Source organism: Gouania willdenowi, chromosome 1 (assembly GCF_900634775.1).
Source record: "Gouania willdenowi chromosome 1, fGouWil2.1, whole genome shotgun sequence".
Classification (NCBI taxonomy): domain Eukaryota; kingdom Metazoa; phylum Chordata; class Actinopteri; order Blenniiformes; family Gobiesocidae; genus Gouania; species Gouania willdenowi.
This window is the reverse complement of record NC_041044.1, coordinates 5547282-5569835: the sequence shown is the minus strand read 5'-3', so window position 1 is coordinate 5569835 and position 22554 is coordinate 5547282. Positions and strand designations below refer to the sequence as shown.

Genomic DNA, 22554 nt, shown 5'->3' with positions numbered 1-22554 from the left:
CAATAGTACAACTGACAAGCAGGTGCAAACACACACGCAGAGGTCAGCTACAGTAAATGTTGACACAAAACACAGCGGAGATGGAAACAAAGGCTCCAGTTAACCTTACTAGTGTAAGAAAAGAATTCAAATAAGACAATAGTTAATATTAACTGAATGAGAAAATAAATCATGAGTACAATGTGTGTGAGGGAGGGAAAACGCTTCACACGCGCGGCGGTGCGTGTGTGGAGTCTGATGACGCTGCGGTGGAGAGAGGGTGCTGTGCGCGCGATGGACGCACAGCTTCAGTGATGTTTTGACCATTAAACTCTCATGTCACGTTGATGGAAGGAGCATCAGGCCACAATGTTCACATATGAGAGTGTGGTGAAACAACGCTACTCAGGAGGTCAGACCTACTGGACGACGGTCAGTAGATCATCTTCAAATAATGCAGACTGATTGATAGACTGTGTAGCTAGATTAACTGAGATCAATAGGACAGTTTCTGTCCAAATCTACCTATTTTTCATGGACTGATCAGAGCAAAGTTGCAGGACCTGACAGAGTAGCCACATTAAGTTAGGGGAGAAAAACTATCATTAGGTTTTAAAGTTGATTTTTTGTTTTGTTTTTGTTAAAAATATTTTTATTTGTTTATTTAGTTTTCTACATTATGAAATGTTTGTGTAGCAGACAGAGACATCCATCTGCCTCCAATTTAACTTCCTCAATTGTCATTGTGTGCTTCTGTGCACTCACGTCTCCACATTGAAAGAGCAAAACACTTATTTAAATAGGCCGGTCTCCACCACTTCTGCATGTGCACTAATCATTGCTACAATCTTAGTGAATTCCTCACAGCAGGTAGTATGTAGTATGTATAGCAGTGGTTTCCAATCTTTTAGTGCCCAAGGTACACCAAAGGGCAAGTAAAAATCTTGCGATCGACGCAAAAGGCCTCCGCGACTGACACATTGGGCACCCCTGTTCTATCATATCGTCAGTGTATTGTCCCACCCCTATAAATAACTACAAAAACCAAAAAAATAAGGCCAACAAATTATAAAGCAAAAAAATCCGCGGCTTAGCCTTTAGCCTAGCCAATAGTCCTCCGCGGCAGCCATTCTGAAAAATACGACAAGAGGCCATTGGAAAAATAATTGCATATTAAATCGTAAAAAGCTATATTGAGGAAAAAAAATCGCAATTAGATTATTTTCCAAAATCGTTCAGCCCTACCACACATACAGGACAGGGGGTGACATACACAAGAAGGGGCTAAAACCCAAAGAAACCCAAAAGTTAAAAAAGTTAAAAGTGAAAAAAGTCAGGAACTAAATTAAAACATGATTTAAAAAAAAAAAAAAAAAACCTTGAACTCACAACTGTGAGAAAACCTAAATCTAATAACCAAACAGAAGCCTAACACCTAAGCAGGCTGAAATTAGGTCTCATATGGACAAGCGTATGTACTAAATAGATAGATGTCATTACATTAATAATGACTGATGCTGGAAATTACCAAAAACTGTTCTTCTTTTCAATATTATCAAATCACTTTTTAAACATCCTAATTATGTGTGACACTAATCAACTAATATCAGTATTTATCAGAAATTCACAGTAATCAAGTGTCTGTGTTCATACAAATAAAAAACTCTTTTTAAGAAGTTATGTTTTGTTGGAGTAAATATTTGTAAATCAGAAAAGAAGCAACACTTTCCAGCACAAATACGCAGCAATAGGAACTTGACATGGCCCCAGTTTCCACAGCAAATGTCACATCACAAAGCTTGAAAGTATTTTATCTGTGACTCGTCTGTGAAGAAGTCTCTGACTGTAAATCATGAGCCATGGTATCACTCAGCCACATCAGTTTAGCCACTAAAAGGTGCGATAAGGGAGAGATCTACAATCAATGACTGACAGGGGTTATCGCAAAGGCACCGGCCTTGGTACACAGAAAAAAAAAGAATGAATAGAACAAATGAACAGAGCAGGAAAATGTATGTGATGCACAATACGATTGAATCTTTTATCTATTTATATCATTTATACAGTGACATTTGCTCATCAGAGGAAAATTGTTTGTGAAAAATTGATCTTCTGAACCATGGAATAAGAATCTACCAAAAGGCATCTGCAGTAGTCAGGTTGGTAAATATCACAGAGACACAGTTTAGCTCGTACGCTATCACAATGGTGTTTGAAAGTATGAATGAATGGTGTAGGAATTACAGCTCATTTTATTTCTACCTTATATATAAAGGGATCCTCCACTGTTTTAGACAACTTTGCTTTGGTTGCTTGAAATAATCAGAAAAAGTTCAAGATGTCGATGTAACCTTCTTTTGTTTACAGAAAATCTGTGGGCGCAGAGGGTGACAGTTCCAACTCTGCGTTTGGTAGTGAACAATGAAGCAGAGAAGAAGAGCCTGCCTAAGCAGGGCTCAAGAATGCGACCAAAGTGGTTGCATATGCGTGTGTGCATCTCTCTCTCTCTCTCTCTCTCTCTCTCTCTCTCCGTGCTGCAAGTGAGGAGACGGTGAGCGCTCACGTAACTTGGCTGCGGGTAATGCAACGGTGAATGCATAGAGTATAAACACCAATGTGCTCCTTTGGAGTGCGGGCGGTCCGCGAACGTAGCCAGACATAACGAGTCCTTCACTGAGTGTGCGGTCACATTTATTTTATTTATTTATTTATTCAGTTCATTTCCGACATGGTTGCATTCACAGACATTCAGAGCAAAATCACATCATTGTTTTTTTTGTTTTTTTTTTTGTCCTTTTTTTTTGTCCTTTTTCATGCCGGAAAGGGCGACGGAAAAAAGCATTATGCTTATCCAGATCCGTCCCCTAATTTGAACACAGATAATTTTACATCCAACCTCGTTTGGAGGGCAGCAGTAAAAAGGAAGAACGTGCTGAGCGCAGTGATAGAGCGTACGTATCAAGGAGGGACCAGAACTGATGGACTATGATGCCAGGCCAGATGTTCAGCTGTGGTTCTCCCAGAGCAGGGGTCTGCAACCTGTGGCTCTGGAGCCTCATGTGGCTCTTTGACTCTTTTGCAATGGCTCCCTATAGCTTTAAAAAAACTATTGAAATAAAGATATTTTTTACAGAGGCTATTAATGATTAATGACAAATAAAATCAAGATATAACAATTTATTAACCTAAAATAAATCACGTTGTGCAATGACTCAGCACATTCCTACTTCACCTCCGACAACGTCTACAGACCATCAACTTTCCTTTCATCTGTGACTAACCTTACGTTTTATATCCCTGATAAGATAATCAAACCAACAAAAACACTATTCTGGAAGAAAATAGAGATTTTAATTGTGTGGGAACAGATTCATTTAACCACCAATGTACAGGTTAAATATGTATGTTTTATGTGTGGCAAGAAATGAGTAATTAGCATGTGTTGATCACATGATCATGTGTTATCAAATTCAAGTAACTTTTTGTAGCCTTTCAAATACATTAAATTAAAAAAAAAATTCTTTATATAACATTCTTATACATTAAACTAAGAATTTGAAGATGCAAGATACTGTTTTATTTTTTTCATGTCAATTTATTTTTATTTTAAACTGTTTTTAAGTTTCCATTTACATGATCAATATAAATCAAATCAAATTAAATCAAACATTATTCTATATAATTTTAACTGTATAGATCTTAATTCATTGAGAAGGTATTTTTTCGGCTCTGGGTGAGATGAGGTTAAATGTTTCTTTGTAGAGTAAAGGTTTCAGACCCCTGACCAGGGGAAGAGGGTTAGGAGACCCCACTACAAGAGCTGGACCCTCTGAATTTAATTCCATGAGGTGAAACAATACAGATGCTAAGTTAGTTATGCTATGGTTAACTTAACTCAAGTACAGCCTTTCTGCAAAATAAAAAAACAGAATACATGTAACCTGTTTTTATGCTTTGCTGTTATGAAAAAAAGAAAAAAAAAATGTTACGTCTTCTTTTAAAATTCTGTGCTCGTGTGACCAACTGAGAAAGTTAGTCACACCAGTGCCACCACTGGAAAAGTTAGTGTAGAGCCCTGCTAAGGGACTTTTACTCTCCCTTAAATGGTGCACAGCAGATGCTCTGGTGTCTGAAGTTAGCGAGTCTTCATGGACAGTTGAAGACACACAAACCCTCAAGATAGAAGAACTCCCACCCAGAAGATTATTGTTACTCACTAATAGGGATGTAATGATTAATTGTAAGGTAGTTAAAAATCGATTCATAGGTATCACGGTTCACATCAATATGTGAAAATCGCAGTACTTTTTTTAAACAGCAGAGGGCGCTATATATTTATTCCTTCTCTTGTCCAAAAGTGTTGGTGGCGGGCGGAATCTGCTACTACTTTCTTTCTGGCCGCCTTCTACTCTTAAACATGTTAAATGATTCCTTACCCCTTTAGCACCAAAAGAATATCTGTAATATTACGTGAATATCTGTAAGAGTCACGTTTTTCTATTAGCTCTGTCTGCTAGCATAGCATCTCTTCTTCACTGCAAGTCAAATTGTTAAGGCACAAAATACATTTTCAGTTGCACTTTTAAAAAGAAAAATAACTTCTATGCAGTTTTGCATTGCTTACTATAGAACCAGAATTAAAATGAATAGACTTCTTCTTCATTTGTATTATTCCTTTATTTATTTCATTCAAGATTTATTTTTAGTTAATTTGCAAAGATTTTAGGCCACATTTGTAAAAACCATGGGGGATCACTTTAAGGATTAAATGATTAGGCGACTGGCTCCTTAACTACACAATGCCCAGCTGTTTGGTAATACATCACAGTGTTTTCAGAACGAGGCTGTGTGTAATGCTTTATTGTCAATGAGGACCAACATCTTTGAGCAGGATCACCAGCACGTTATTCAATTAATGCCACCAAGAATAAGAAATAGGTTCAAACTGATTCTATCAACATGCACCAAATAAAGTTTCTTCTGTACAATAGTTTGCGGCTGTTTAAACTCGGAGTCGCTCTGAAACATGAAGCTCAGAGAATACAGGTTCACGGTAAGTGAAGGAACTCCCTCTGTAGTTTGCAAGTTTCCCTCAAAGATGCAAGAATTCATGTTTTTCCAACAGTTTTCTAACATTTATTTTGAAAAAAATGTGTTAAATCGGTAAAATTATTGAATACTTGAATCTGTTCATAGCCATAGAAACTAGTGATGCCACAAAATTCCGACCACCAAAAATGGCCCAAAAGTGCATCTTCTGCCTTAACACTTTTCTCACCAAAACAAGGCCACGGAAACAAGATGTTGTGATGATGCAAGCAAACACCATGGTCAGCGTGGGTCCCCAATAAAAAAATGTATTTCTTTCTATTTCTAATATTCTTCTATTTATTAAATTGTAGTGTTAAACTCTTTTAATGGTGATTTGATTACTATAATTAGCAGATATATTCATGTATGTTCAAAATGTATCTGAAATTAAACAAATACAATTCAAATGAAAACAAAATGGTGTCTGTTGTACAATAATAAATTATCAATATAAGTGCTGATTTTAACACAAACAAAATATTCTCATCACCATGACAGAGTCAAAAAATAAATTGTCACCAAAATCTTCTTGTCTGAACATCAACTAAATCAAATGAACTGAGTCAATCACTATGAAACTTATAGCACAAAAATGTAACTTAACTAACAGTGCAAAGTCTGTGGAGAAAAATAAAATGAAGCAGATATGTTTGTGGTGTATTGTAAGCAGTTAGTTAACTGGTTGACTGTTGTTGTAGTGGCTAAACAAGCATGTACACAGTTAATACGTAAAGGGGTCTGCTGACGGCGAGGTTTATTTTGCTAGTTACTGTGATTTTAAACACAAGTTGATGTTCACAATGTATCGTACCTAGCAACATCACTGCTTACTACAAAGAAGTTTGTATCTTTGACTTAGGGCCCTATAAAATCCGTTTTATCCCCCCCGCCCCCACCCAAAATTCCGTGTTTTGCACTTTACTACGTTTTTTTTTTTTTTAGAAAATATTTATCATTTTTTAAAGAAAATGTTTGTTTTTAGCTGCTATGAGGAAAAAAAATAAATACTAATACATAAAAAAAAATGTATGTCAAAAATAAAGTAAGATACAATTAAAAGGTAGATATAAATTGTAGTGACATGGATTATTCTGACTGCTCCTTTTTACTTATTTATGTCATATAAAGATGTATGAGAACAGCATTAATGTCACCCAATTTCCTCTCAAGGATCAATGGTTTACTGAATCTGATCAGGTTTAATGATTAGGTTTTGATCAACTTAGTTTAAATTAACCTAATTTAAATTATCCTATCTTCTGTAGCTCTAATGAGATGTTGTTTGAATGTAACATTCTAATAACGTTGCTCCAACTGACTTTTATTTTGTAAAGCGGAAGTTCCCATTGAAACGTTTGTACTTGAGGTAGCTTGCTGAGTGTGAACGTCTACCTATAGACAAAAGGCTGGAATAAAAAGAACTAACAACACAGACTGAGTTATTCTTAGTTAACGAGGCACAACAGTTCGAACACTGAGCAGGTGAAGATGATTAAAGCTGATCACGTTTTCACGGAGTGCCGCTGGGTTACACGAAGCACGGACGAAGCTTTTAGAGGGGAGGGCAGTGCACTTAATAAGCGGTTCCAGGAAACATTTTGAAATGAATTCTGCGTTAACTGGCTAGTTGGCTAAACTAGCATGTACTCAATGGGATCATGTCTGTGCTAAGTTAATGCGTAAAGGGGTCCGCTGATGGCTAGGTTTCTTTTGCTAGTTACTGTGATTGTAAACATTACTTGTTGTTCATAATGTGTCGTTTTTCATGGGAAAAATGAGGTGCGTCCCTGGGACGCATGGATAGTGGATTTACTGTTTCCTTTTAGATTTTTATGCGTCAGGGACGCAGGACGCATACCTAGCAACATCACTGTATAAGGCTGAAACAACAAATCAATAAAAATCAATGATTAAAAGCATTGGCAACAAATTTCCTCATCGATTTGTTGCGTTGTGCGATTAATGTGTCACTGACTTTGACACGCAACCATTTGCTTCACCTTTAGAGCTCTGTCAATAAAGTTTGTTTAAAAAAAAGAAAGTGTCTATTTGTACGGTTGCCGTATGGACAACCCCTGGTGCTATTGGTACGGTTACCAAAGTACACATATCGCAACACCTCATATCGCAACATTTTTCAGGGTTAGGTTCAGGGTAAGGTTTAGTCTTAGTCACGCGACCCAAACTGACCTATCACATGATTTAAACTGGCCTAATAGGGGCGATGCATACTGATAGAATGTTGGTATATTGATACGGCAACCATATGGATAGCCACTGCCTAAAAAACTCTCCCCCTGCTGAGAGAGTCAACAGAGCGAGTTGGATGCAGAGAACAAAGTTCAGCCAAATAAATAATTAAATAGTTTGTAATTTAGTTGATTGCTGGAATACATTCAAATGATAAAAAATGTATACATTTAATTCAAAAACAATGTTGTAACAATGCCTAAAAGGTGCAATATAGAACTTTGGATGTGTCGGAGAAGTAAACCTTTTCTAAAGTCTATTCTCATCATTTAATAAACAAACTTAAATTGGATTCCTGGAACACTGTTTGAAGTTAGAAAGAATAGAAGTAATCAAGTGCTAACTCCTTCACAGATCCTCTTTTATCTTCATTTTCCTCTGTGTCGGCAGCAGCCTTCATTTTTTGCAGTTTAGGTTTTTCAACACCCGATAAATATATCCTTGTTTGTTTGTTCCTAACAAATTTTACATCATCATTCCGTCTGTCCAGAAACCAGCCCAATCTGGCAACAATGACCGCAGCCTGCCAATTCAAACAAACGCGGTGGTATTTGTTTCATTCTTCAGACCCAGATGACTATGGTCCCATTGAGGTGTTGTGTGACTGTTTAGAAAAAGTAAACTGCTGGATGAGTGAAAACTTCCTTCAACTAAACCATGACAAGACGGAGGTGATTGTCTTTGGTAACAAGGAAAAGAGGACTGCTGTCAGCAATTATCTTGAGTCTCGATCTTTAAAAGCTAAAGACCAAGTCAAAAACCTTGGTGTTCTGATTGACTCAGATCTTACATTCAGCAGTCAGATCAAATCTATCACAAAAACAGCTTCTACCACCTAAAGAACATCTCCAGAGTGAAAGGTTTAATGACTCAGAAAGATCAGGAGAAACTGGTCCATGCTTTTATCTCCAGCAGACTGGACTATTGTAATGGTCTTCTGACAGGAATCCCCCAAAAGAGCATCAAACATCTACAGCTGGTTCAGAACGCTGCAGCTCGGGTCTGAACCAGAACAAAGAGGTCAGAGCACATTACTCCAGTTTTAAAGTCTTTACACTGTCTCCTAGTCAGCCTCAGAATAGACTTTAAAGTTCTGCTGCTGGTGTATAAATCTGTGAATGGGTTTGGTCCAGAATACATCAGTGACATGTTAGTCAGGTATGAACCCAGCAGGTCTCTCAGATCTATGGACACAGATCAGATAGTGGAGCCCAGAGTTCACAGTAAACATGGTGATGCTGCTTTTAATTGTTATGCTGCAAAGAAGTGGAACAAACTGCAGCAGAGCTGAAGTCAGCATCTAATGTGAACATTTTTAAATCAAAGTTAAAGGCACTTTTTTTCTCTACTGCATATGATTGAGAGAGAGATTTTTTGTCATGTTGTTGATGTAATGATGATTTTACTGATGATTTTAATTGATTTTACTGATGATTTTAAACAATTGAATGTTTTATCATGTAAAGCACATTGAGTTGCCTTGAGTATGAAATGCGCTATATAAATAAATTTGCCTTGCCTTGCCTTCACCAGCCAAAATGGCTAATAACGCTATACAATGTTACCCGCCAAAGTTAATTTTTACCCCCATTTAACAGGTTGGCGGGTGTGAATTTAAAGCGATGTTTATATACGTATGTGTGTGTGTGTGTGTGTGTGTGTGTGTTTTGCTCTTTGGGCTACTAACTTGCTTTAACCTAATAATGTAAATAAAACAGGTTAATTATTGAGTTGTTGTAAATTGTGCTATAATACATACTAATGCTACAATATATTTCTCATTACATCAGAAAACATCATGGAGAGAAAATATGAAGATACTTTAAAGAAAGTGAAGACTGAAATGAACACAAACAACAAACTGCTGATATATGAACACGTGTAGCCAATGAAGCCTATCTGAGGGTGACCTGCTGCCACTACATTCACTATGGGATGAATAAAGAGACTGAAATTAAAAATGTAGTGTTTTTATCCGATTCATTGATCAATCGATTCATTTATTGAGCGATTAATCAATTAGTAAAATATTCGTTTGTTGCAGCTCCACTAAGGGTGTGTGATCTGACGATATTAGATCGTTAAGGATTACAACATGACGACGATCACCCAAATCACGGAGATCGTAGAACCTGTAGTTCACATTTTAACGATTGCGTTGCCGTGTCTGCGTCATATGTCTGTGGTCCATAAACAGAACATCCAATGGTTTCTCTGCCAAATCACACCATTTGCTAGTCAGCGAGTCAGCATTACTGACATAAAATAATTATTAAGCGCTTAAACAGGGCACGAGTACGCTTTTATTTATTTTACTCAATTGTAGAATACTGTAGATATAATGTTGAAAGTTAAAAAAAAAAAAATAACTAATTGGTTAATAATAAATGGGTCAGTTTTTCTCATACCAACTGTTGATGACTGTTGTTCTCTGTTTGAGTAACATCACTTGATCAAGCCTAAAGTAAGTAATATTTTTTTATTAAAGGAAAGAGAGAGAGGAAAAAAAAAAGAAGGAAAAAAAAGGATGTATGATTCACGCTGATATCGGATCGATATTGGCCGATACGCAAGGCTGCAATATCGGTATCGTATTGGAAATGAGAAAGTGGTATCGGGACATCCTTATAACTAATTATCTGTCGCACCGTAGCAGCAGAGCGATAAGGCTCTCCTGCTGCAGCTAACAGGGCTGTTTCCACACTCTTAAAGAGACAGTGTCCTGGATGTGATTTACTTTAAAAACTACTTTCAGCAACTCAGAGCTGCCCTGAAAGAAGCAACAATACAGAATGTAATCACACATTTCAGCCTAAATGAAGAAAAAGTCAAAAGTGGCACAAAATGTTGATATAGTGATTAATAAAAGAGTCTTTGTGGCATTTTTCTCCACTGACTTTGACCCATTATGGTTTTTTCTTGTAAAACTATTGAAAAAAAAATAAATAAATAAATAAATGAAGTTTATATCACCTATTGCCAATTTGAGGAAAAATATAGAGATATGAATATTGGTCCATATCAGCCAGGCCTAATGTAACCAAAGCAGTAACGTTTTATCTTGTAAATGATATGATTGTCTACACTGTGTGAAATGAGGTGTTCAAACACTGCTTAAAGTAAGATTTTATTAATATGAGTGTGTTACCAAGTTAAACAAAGTAAAAAGACTGAATAACTTGTCAGCCTTTTTGTTTGATGTTAATTGTACTTGGAACCAGTTTGATTAATTGCTTACATACATTTTTAAAAATTATTTGAAAATGACCCTGTTTTAAATGATCTTTTATTCCTTTTTTCCATTTTGGGGCGATGATTATAAGTAAGTGAATTGGTTTGTTTTATTAGTAAATAACGTTAAAATAGTCTAATGGATTTGAATGAAAAAAATCGTGATAAAATCTTGATTGTGATTTTCCAAAAAAAAATTGTGATATGATATTTTTCCCATATCGCCCACCCCTAAGCTCTAGTGACTAGAGTCTAGTCACTTAGACACTGTAGTTACGTGCAGCCCTCTGTTATCATGGATCACACGGCAGCACATCAGTAGATTGAATCCGTTTTTGGCGCACGTTTCACAGAGATCCTGCTCTGATCTTGATCACGACTGTACTGGTCTGCGTTATAAAGATCATTACTTGGATGGTATTAATCCAGCGTGCACAAAAAAATATGCATGCCACAATCAAAGCACATAGAGTGTACCCATGAACATGCTTGGATAATAAATAAAGCAGAGAAGCTGATCTTATATAAGGTCTATGCACTTCATGTTTTAATGAGAGAACATATTCAATTTTAGGGGTGTGAAAAAAAATTGATTTCACAGTACATCTCGATTTGTTGGGTGCCGATTTTAAATCAATTTTTTTTATTTAAAAAAAAAAAAATCGATTTTTTTTTTTTAATTAATTTTCTTTTTTATATTTAATCACTATTTTTGTGTATTTATGCAATATTTCAGTGGTGGTTACAATGCTTTCAATGTGTTGATTTTATGATGCAGTGTAATACCTGCAATATTTATGTATGTACAGAAATTTTATTTTCATATAATCTGTTCAGATCAGATCAGTGTTTAAACTGATACAATAAGACATTATTTTTTGTTATTTTTGTGCATCATCAGTAACTCAGGGTGATTTATCCTTAATGTTCTCACTTATAGTTTTTACAATGCCGACATTATGTTGTCATGGTTACTCTGAGACTTCTACACAGTAGTTTCAGTAAAAAGAAACTTGTTGCACTTTATTTTATGATGACAGTAACACTGTATTTTCTTTTTTTCAGTGAAAATGTGCAAAAACACTAATAATAAATATAAATAGGATGTTTTGATGCAACTAGTTTTGACTCATTTTGTCCTCTGATCAATATCTTCTGATGAACATATACAGCTACTTTTCATCTCTACGTTTAATTTTGATATTAACTGGGTAGAATATTGTGATATATCACAATAATATTGTATTGTGACCCAAGCATCGCAAAACATATCGTATTGCAACATCTTTGCCAATACTCATTTGACTTTTTCAGCAGCTCAGTCAGTTTTAGGCCAGTACAATATTATTTCATGTATGAGTGGGGTCAAGTTAAACATGTTAGTATTTTATTTTATATTGTGCATTGTTGGAATGTCAGCACTAAAGAAATATTTTCATATCTTTAATTGATATATTCTTTGAAGCAATAATATTGATTTATACAAAAGCAAAGTTTTAATTTTACCGAGGTTAGTACACATTCAGAGCCATAACTGCAGTGGGACTAATAATTTGCATAATCATTTATTTCGTAGAAAAACTTCAAAACTTTCTGAGTAGCTAATTATGCAACAGAATGTCACTCGCCCTGTAAGAAGTATCAGACCTTGTGATTATGCACATTACTTATCACTACTACTTATTACACCATCTCTGGGTCATATTAATGTGTGCTTATAAAAAATGTGTATTGTTCTTTAGTGTGCATTGTGTCTCTTGTAAATGATAACATAGGCATTGCGTATGCACTTTGAACAAGATGGCAACACAAGGATTAAAATGTAAGAACTGTCTCTTCTGAAATCTTTCCTCTTTGTTGGGATAAATAATCTGATGATATTGACAGCGACGTGATGTTTGGAGACGACACTACAAAGAGCGTCACTTTCCGTCAGACTCCTGCCATACACTCAGTTTGTTTCCATGCCTGAGTTCCTGCACAGCTGCCACAGATGTATTCATGCATCTTCATATGGAACAATAATACTGGATCTAGGATATGGAAACATTCACTATTGTGGAATTGCATCTTTTTAACAAACAAAATACTGCTTTTTCATCAATACATTGGTGCCTTTTTTAAAAGAAATAAAATCTAAGTCTATATTGCAACTGCATCCACCTATTAAACACACTTGTATCTTAGAGAAGCCTATGGAATCCTGTTTGAGCATACATTTGATATTGTGATATAAACTTCAGTTACATTCAGTTAACTTTTGGTTTACTAGTCACTAGTAGTACTAGTAAGTAATATATGCTAATAAGGAGTGGGGAAAGCAAGTTCAAGCTTCCCATGGGCTTTTGAAAATATTACAACTAATCAGGGAGCTGGTTGGGTAATAATCCCTCATTTGCAATAGGTCTACTAGTAGACTGAAGTAGACTAACTGTACTACTTGAAAATCCTAAATGTAAGGGGTTGTGCAGCCAGTTTTATTTCCCAACATCATGATAACAATTCCTCATTAGTGTCCTAGTTCTTTTTTTTTAGAAATTATTTCCTTTATTATTATTATTTATTATTTCCTTTAATATTATATGACCTGGAAAAAGCACATACAAGTAGTTAAAAACAAAGTTGCTAAAAGCAGCTACATCCTATGGAAATTACAACAAATACTACAAACCACATCACTGAAGACAATCTATTCTTCCCTTATTGGGTCACATTTAAATTACTGCTCAGAAATATGGGGAAACACCTACAAAACGTATCTTGAACCTTTATTTAAACTTAAAAAAAAAGCAATTAGAATTCTATATAAAGCACCACACAACGCACACACAAACAAACTATTTGAAAAGGCCAAATACCTAAAACTGCAAGAAATAATACACTACAACACACAAATTCTCGCATTTAGGGCTTCACTTAAAACACTCCCATATCAAATACAAAAACGTTTCACATACAAACACACTGCTTATGAACTAAGACATAGTAATGTGTTTATACAAGAAAGGGTTAAATCTGACATTGGAAAATACAGCACTGTCAATAGAGCTATTACCAGCTGGAATAACCTTGATGCAGAGACAAAACAAGCTGCAAACTTTACTAGATATAAAGAAAAAACTCGGAGATCAACACATCAACGAGATGGAACTTATCAACTGGTCAATGAACACAATTGACTCAATCTTCATGAACAGAAGATCACAACGAACCAGCGGAACCCCCGCCACCCTCCTCGTCATGGTTTTGAAGTGTTTGTATTTAGCCCTTTTTGGTGTTTTGCGAGTCTTTGTTCTGTTTTTGAGTCTCGCCTCTTGTTATTTATTTTTTATTTATTTATTCAGTTTATATCCGACATGGTTGCATTCACAGAAGTGTTGTTATTCCTTTTTTTTTCTGTACTCTTGTTTTAACAAGGCTTTACACCGATCTGATTGGCTATATCGGATCTGCCGATATTTTGCATTTTATGCAATTAATGTGATCGGCTGTAATGTCTTAATTCACCGATCCGATCAATGATGTCATTGGCGTGATTAAACTTTTTGTAGATGCTCCCATTGCATAGTTTTATCGTCTCATTTACACCAAAGAGCTGTTTGCTTCACGTGACACAGCTTTATTTCACTCACATTTGTGCACAAAGGTGAAAACCTGAGTGAATGGTGAAAATATCGATCGATTACAGCAGTCTTTTGAGTATGACACGAGACTCCGTTTTGATTCAACAGCTGCAACGTTTATTTTGCCAATCACTAAAAACGGCATACAGCTTATAATCAATCTGCTACGGTCACACACGCTCCCTCACTCTGCACATGGTCGAGCAACTAGGGCATTAATTTGCAGTTAAAGGGCCACACACACACATAGAAGTGTGACGATACAGCCATATATCACGATATTTTTCCGCAAGATCGATTATCAATTTATTTTTATGCTTTTTCTCTAAAATGTGCAGGTACATCTTTACATAAATGTTGTCACTGTTTGTTAAAGGAACCAATATATTGTTTACTGGAATATTGCACTATAATGGTGTCACTGGTAAGAAAGCCTATTTATTGTTTACAGAAAACACTATTGGAGATACCTTTTTGTTTACATTGGTATGTTGACACTTAAATGTTGCACTAAAATAGTGTCACTGTTCATAGGACAATTTTTCAATTTATTGTCTTTAACAGATATAAAATAAAATTGTACTTTTTCACTTGATCTTTTTTTGTTGTTATGTCAGATTATCATAGATTGATTTCTGACCTATATATCGATAATCGCCGTATCTTCATATTGTGAGATAATCGTTATCGTGAGTTTTGTATCGTATCGTGAGGTCCCCAGAGGTTCCCACCCCTACATACACACAAGCACACTCTGACATTAAATGTTCATGTCCTGCATTAGAGGTCCCGTTTGATTTTCTGTGAATCTGTATAAGGTAGTACCGAAGGAATTCCTGCTCGTGTCTCCTCCTTCCAGTGATGTCAGTGTGTTTGGGTTGTGACTGATTGGCTGCCTTTTGCACCCAGGTGTAAGCCTCCCTCACTATTTAGCTGAGTGTTTGGACACAGAATGATCGCTGGTTTGTTGTCAATGGTACCCTTGTGTGCTAATGTGTTTTTGGCTCCTGTTCCTTGGGTTCCTGATTTCTCCTTGTGCCTTTTTTGGATTTGGTTTATGTTTGTTACCCTGAGCATTAAAAATGGACTGGTATTATGAATGTTATCCCTGCTTGCTGCCTCCATCTGGCTCTGTGTTTGGGTCCTGCACCAACACAACTCCAACTTGTGACAGACCTGCTCCCAGGATTATAACAGTGTTTGATATGTTGGAACGTTTAATTTGTTGTGATGTTAAAATCAGACAATTAGTTACATTTCTTCATTTACACAAAAAGTTGAAACAGACATAATATTGCTTTATTCCAGGCAACCAGACTGTGTTAGAAAAACGATTGTTTTGCCTGTAAAAAACAAGCGTTACTTGTCAACTGCTGCCTCGTCACGTTGTGAGCTAAAATGTTATTTGAGAAACTGTTTATTTTAGAAAAATGTCTGTGAAAATTTAAGTTCCAAAAGTGCAAGACTTCATCTCTTCTTTTTCAAGATATTTACTGTATGTAAGGAACTGTGGCAAGATTTATTACCAATAATAAACGTGGAGGGTGAAAGAAACAAACTTTTACTTTGAGTAATATTTAATTGATTAATTGATATTTACTTTTTACTTGTACTTGAGTATTTCATGTATGACTTACTTGTACTTGAGTAGAATTTTAATCAAGTAACAGTACTTCTACTTGTGTAGGATATATCAGTATTTTACTGATCGGGGGTTTCAGTTCACTTGTGCACAAGTAACACAAAATCATCTACTAGTAGACAATGTTGTGTTATGAGTAATACCTGTAGATTTAATATGTGTTACAGGTAAAACTGAAATATTTTCTCAGGTGAGGAAAAAAGACGGTGCCTTATGTGTATTAATGCTTGGTGATGTATGGATGTAGCAATACACCAATATATTCCTTTATGCGATATCGAATAAAATATTATATATTAGTGACACTTTATTCTTAAGCTCATTTTACACTGAAATACTATATTATGCTTTCCTAACTGTTTCTCACATATGTTAAGATTTCATTTATTCAGACAACTTTTTTCAGGAAATTTAATTTGATCTCCTGACATGCTACGACCTTCAACTGTCAGTCTTCCTCAGACTGATGTGTCCTTTCCCCAGTGACCATTGGGAGACAGGGGGCGTGGCCACCCTGACCGTCCTGTCATGTTGGCCACGCCCAGAAAGAACTCGTAAGTAAGTAGTAAGTAGTTTATTTATAAAGTGCTTTTTGCAGATAAAATCACAAAGTGCTGTACAGAGTTGTGGTAAAAGTACAAGTGCAACACAATAGAATAATAAAACAAGTGTGCATAAACATCATAAGAACAGCAACATTAAAGGGGACATATCATGGTTTTAAATCCTTCCTTTTTACATATAAATCATACAGTTGTGGTCTATATAAAGTGGAACTGCAATGCTTGGGTCTGAATTCCTCATTATTATAGCTCCACCCCTTTTCTACCCCTTTTCTGATGTGCTTCTGAGAGCAACTCGTTTTGGTGCTGTCTCTTTAAATGCAAATGAGACACTCCATACCCCGCCCCCTCTCCAGGTGACACTCGGTTCAACTCCACCCTGCTCGGCCATTTTTGTAGTTTGATAGAAGAGATACGGCTATGTAGCGGCGCAGAAACTTTTTATTCAGAGGTTATTTACAAAATGTCAACAACAGAAGACTTGTCCATCCAGCCTTACATGTTCGAGCCGGAGTCGGACCCAGTGGAGCGAGATGAAAATGTAGATGATGACCCTGCAGAACCCTAACAAGTGAGCTAACACAAGCACCGAGCTAACGCTAGCGCCAAGCTAACGTCACAAAATGCATTTTAATACAGTCTTTTCGGAGACAAAAACGGCAAAATGAAATGACTAATGAAAACTTTAGACTTAAATTAAATCACGTAGGCCATATCATCAAGGATCTAAAACGAGCACACAGCGCTAACATATGAAGTCTGAAGACGGTGCAACTGCTAATGCTAACAAAACAATGATGGGACGTCTTATCATCACACTTTTTAGCGTTATTTACAGCTTACCGAAGTGCTCTGTTCGTCGTCTCCAAAGATAGAAGGAATTGAACCCTCAATCAGACAAAGTCTTTCTGTAAATCCTTCTTTATACTGGTGGAGGTTGATGAAGCAGTCATCCTTGAAGTGCTTCACACACACAAAAATGACCTTACCCACAGATGTGGGTACATTTCTGTGAAAAATAAAACTCAACCAGGCACTTTGAAAAGGTTCTGATGCTGGGAGACGGTGTAATGAAGCGTGTGGGTTACTACATCCAACAACCCAACATTTTGACTTATCCTCTCGTAACTTCTGCATCCTTGAGCGTGGGCTACAAAATAAAAGCGAGAAATAAAAATGGCGGATTGCTCGAAGTGTTGGACCTGGAGTTGATGTACTAATTTGGCAGTTCCGCTGCAAATACTGTGATGTAATAGTTCAAAAAACGTAATAGAGAATAGAAAAATCAAAACAGATTGAAAAATATGAGCAAAACAGAATATAAAGATATCTACGGAGCACCTGAAGAGACTAATTTGATTTTTTCTGTACTTCTAAGCACTCTAAATATACAAGAAAATGCATTCAAGGGCTAAAAAAGTGGATTTAGCATGATATGTCCACTTTAAAGGACAAACAAAAATTAAAATCCAGTTAACTAAAAGCTTTACTGTAAAGTGTAGTCTTCAGCAGTTTTTTTAAAGTGTCCACACAGTTGAGCTCCCTGAGAGACTGGTGCAGGTTATTCCAGAGTCTGGGAGCTACAGTCTGGAACGCCAGGTTTCCTCTGGTTTTAAATTTAGTTTTTGGGGTCTTTAGGAGACCCTGACCTGAAGACCGAAGGCATCGCCCTGATGAGTAGGGGCACAACAAGTCTGAGATATATTTAGGGGCCTGACCATGTAATGCTCAGAACGTGAGAACTGATATTTTATATTCTATGTGAAACTTAACTGAAAGCCAGTGCAGAGTAGCAAGAATGGGGGTAATATGGGATGTTCTAGAAGCACCAGTTTAAAGTCTGGCAGCAGCGTTCTGAATGATCTGGAGTCTGTTTAGGGTCGACTTATTAAAACAGATCGGGGGTAAAAACAGAATTACAGTAGTCAATACGAGATGATATAAATGCGTGTATGACCAGTTCCAGATCTGATTTTGATAAAAGATGCCTCACTTTAGAGATATTTCTCAGGTGGTAAAAACAGTTTTTAGTCAATTGACGACAATGTCCCTCCAAAGACATGGACTGATCAAAAACAACCCCAAGGTTTCTGAGGCTGGTTTTAACAGATGAGCCCAGATCACCAAGGGAGTTTTTAATCAGATGGATCTTTTTATCAGGAGCAATGATCAGAGTTTATGTTTTGTTTGAATTTATCTGGAGATAATTTGATGACAGCCAGTTTTTGATACAGGATATACAGTCTAAGAACTCAGATAAAAAGTGAAACCAGAGTCATTAAAGGAGCAGTACAACTGGATATCGTCAGCATAAAAATGATAAGGCAGAGGTTCCCAACCTTTTTCAGGTCTAGCCTCAATATTTGATATCAAAAATGTCTGGCAACTCCAGAGTTATTTTTTTTTTCTTCTAGAATTAGTTTTTGATCGGGTTTATTAAAGTGTTACAAATACAAAATTTACAATAGATTTATATTTGAGAAAGTTTATTTGATTGTGTGTGATGTGTATTTTAATACACAATAATATTTAATTAAATATAAAAAATAATAAATCCAAAATGTCTGTAAATAGAATTTTAATAAATTATTACCTATGTTTTTGGGGATTTTACTCATTGCTTGACATTTCGGGCGACCCAAGGTTGAAAAACCCTGGTCATAAGGACATATTAAAGCGACCAGCAGATGCCTCTGAGGAAGACTGACAGCTGACAGTCGAAACAGGTCATGAGACTAAAGTAAATTTCCTGGAAAAAAGTTGTCAGAATAAGTAAAACCTTAACATATTATTAAAAATAAATAAACTAATGGAATTATTAAGCAGGAATGTCTCTGATACAAACTCTCTCCCTCTGAGCATAAATGACCCCCCCACCCCCCCTCATCCCCCCCTCCACTCCAAAGTTCTGCAGAGAGTGACACATGATGCTGAAAACAAAGTTTTTTACTACAGATGTGAGCACAACTAACGTGTGAAGAGTGTGTTAAGGTCTATGTGGTGCTGCTTTGAAACAAGCTAAACAGACCGTACGAGGAATAAAAGCCCAAAGTGGGGATACGTGTTCACATTGTGAAGCCGGCTGTTAATAACATTGTGAAACCCAGAATTCCACACGAGGAAACATGCAAACTCCGCATCCATATTAAATTTAAGCCCTAGGTTTCAAGCAAAGAGGCACTGTATCCTGCATCCCCATTTGTTTCACACGATTTTTACATTTCACATTTTTATTTTTCATGATTATTTTTTTAAATAACTTTCTTTAGGTAATCACTTTGTTTGTTGTTTTTTTTTTGTATTCATTATATTTACTTAAGATTCATTATTTTGACTTTAACCCAGTTTTAAAACTTCTATGTAATTTTTTTTTCAAATCCATTAATAATACTTACAATTCACAGAAATGATCTAAACACGTTACATAGTTGAGCTCACATGGGCGACTGGTGGTCTGGGGGACACATGCGGCCCTTGGGCCAAATTTAGTTTGTCTCCAAAGTAGTGACTCCTAACATACAAAGTGATTAACAACTACACACAATGACAACAAAACACACAAAATAGTCAAAACACAATTTGACTCCAAAACACGCACGAAATTGCAGAAAAATATACAAAATGATGACAAAATTACAAGAAATTACTCCAAAAAGTACACAAAATTCAACACAAGTACACAAAATGAGTCATGACACAAAAACAACAAAAATAGACAGAATGAGAAAAAATATATATAAATGATGAAAAGAATACACAAAAAAAAAACAACAAATATTTACAAAAATAAACAAAGATGGCAGGGAATATATTATAAAACACCTGTTGTTTCCCGTGTTAATGCTCAAAATGGTCATTATTATAAATGCTGACATGAATGTTGATAATGTTGCTCTCGTATCAGATACAATCACAGTTTGTTTTTAGCCCTGAAGTGAATAAAAAAAAAATGAAGTTGCCCATCTCTGTAGTAGAGCAACGGGTGAGTGGGAGCACACTATTGTAACTAGTAGCGGCTGCAGCACAGTAGCATTTGTATGTCACGGTACGATATAAATGGTAAATGGACTTGATTTATGTATTTACTGTAAATTTGGATATACGTATCCCGATACAAAACAATACACTATACATCTCAATGACCATTAAAAATGACAAATTTGACCTCATACTCCCTTTTTTTTTAAACTTGTGAGAACAAGTGAATAACAACTAACTGTATTCAAGAACAAATATAAAAAACAAGTGATATGTTCATCAAACTGTAAAACTAAATTTTTCAAAAACTTTTGCCTCAAGAAAGATTCTGATTCTGTTAACCTTCGTCTTGTGTTAGAGTCGGCACCGACCCGTTTTTAAATGCATGAACGAGTCACATCAACGAGTTTATTGCATCAAGGCTTTTTGACTTTGTCATGAACCTCTATTTCAAAAACATAAAACAATAAAGTTTTCACTAATTTATAAAATGTGCTGGTTGAAATGATGACCTTTGTGTTGTTAGGGTCGGTTTGAACCCAATTATAATAACAAGATTATAAAGCAATAATTAGACTGAAATCATAAGTGCACTGTCAGCTGACACACTGACATTTAGCTCCTCCCCTAACCAGTCCTGCTTCAACACCAACCAGAACAACCACAACCACAGTTTGGCCTCCAGATTCTAAAAGAAAGGTGTCAGGTCTGCACAAGTAGTAAGGACAAAAAGACAAATGTATTGTGTTTCAACTGCAAGAAATAGCTCTGCAAAGAACACACATACACACATGCACACACACACACACACACACACACAGTGACCTTTACTCTGATTTAGCTTAGTATTAGTTTTGGAACTAGTAATTGATTTCTTCTGGTTTGATTTGCTTGATCGGTTGTTGTTTATTTCACCAAATCTATAATTTGTGTCATAACCTGTTCAGCTTTTCATTTATTTTCCAGTTTAAATTAAAGTTTTAAAATTCTATTGCTGAAAAAAACATTTTTTTTTGCCTTTTTCTTGATGTAAATATATAAATATGGGTTGAAATTGATAGATGTTACTATAGTTATTAATATTAAAATGAAAAAATAAATAAAATATGTATACCCCTCATTAATAGTCAGGCAACACAACAACCTTTTATTTACTAATATGATTCTCTTGAAGTTCATTTTACCATTTTTTTAAAATTGAAATTGAGGAGTATGTTTACAAAAAAAAGACCCAGAGGCCAATAAAAAAATATTAAAACCAACATTTTCATTGATAGCGAAGCCTAACAAGGTAACAAAGAGATGAGAAAGACATTGAATAATAGCTTTTTGTTTTTAGTGTATTTTATAGCTGATTTAATACATGGGTCAAAACCGACCCGTTAACATCAAAGATGATAACAGAAAGCTAACACAAGAGGAAGGTTAAAGATGCAGTATGTAGAATCTTTCTGCTCCGTTTTGAAACTGAAACTGAACCTCCCTTAATGCCATTAGCGACTTTTCGCTCAATAAAGACTATAGTGACAAATGTAGGGACTTTATCTTGCAAACATGTTTGTGCTTCTGAACTGTTGCTTCACCTGAGTCTGCCTTTTTCTGCTTGATTTGACGGTTGTGTCTAACGCCACGATGGAGACTCCTGCTTGGACGTCCGCCATTACACATTTACTATCTATGGTACGTGAACATCCCTGACTTCAGTTGAGCAGCCAATAGTAATGCCCAAAACAGCCCGTGGAGCACACGTGTTTGTAGAAAGATCTCTGATTGGCTGACATCCAGTGTCACACTCCTGGATTTTTGAAACTTCATTTACAGAACGAGGAGAAGGGGAATAGATTCACTGTCCACTCGGAACACATTGGATTACAATATGGTCAAAGATGATTGTGGATTTTCGATCAAATGATGCCAAAAAAAACATACATACTGCAGCTTTAAGTTCTTAAATTATTTTTAAAAAGAAACCACACACATCCATTAAAGTGCCCAGTATATTTTATGAAAATTAAGTGCAATCAACTTCCAGTTAAAATGCATTGAGGAGTGAGGTAGTTTAACAAGATCTGATGAGGTTCACTGACACCTAGTGTATCATGCTAATGTTAGCGTAATTGCTATTTTTTTTTTTTTCATTTAAAAACATTGTTTAAAAAAATCGATTTGGACATTTTTTGGATCGATATGATAATGG

General features: G+C 35.9%; 1 protein-coding gene across 1 annotated transcript in view; it reads right to left on the bottom strand.

Moving 5' to 3' along the window:
* LOC114471718 (voltage-dependent T-type calcium channel subunit alpha-1I-like) overlaps positions 1-22554 on the bottom strand; it is a 498082-nt gene that overhangs the window by 437627 nt on the left and 37901 nt on the right. The window lies entirely within an intron of this gene.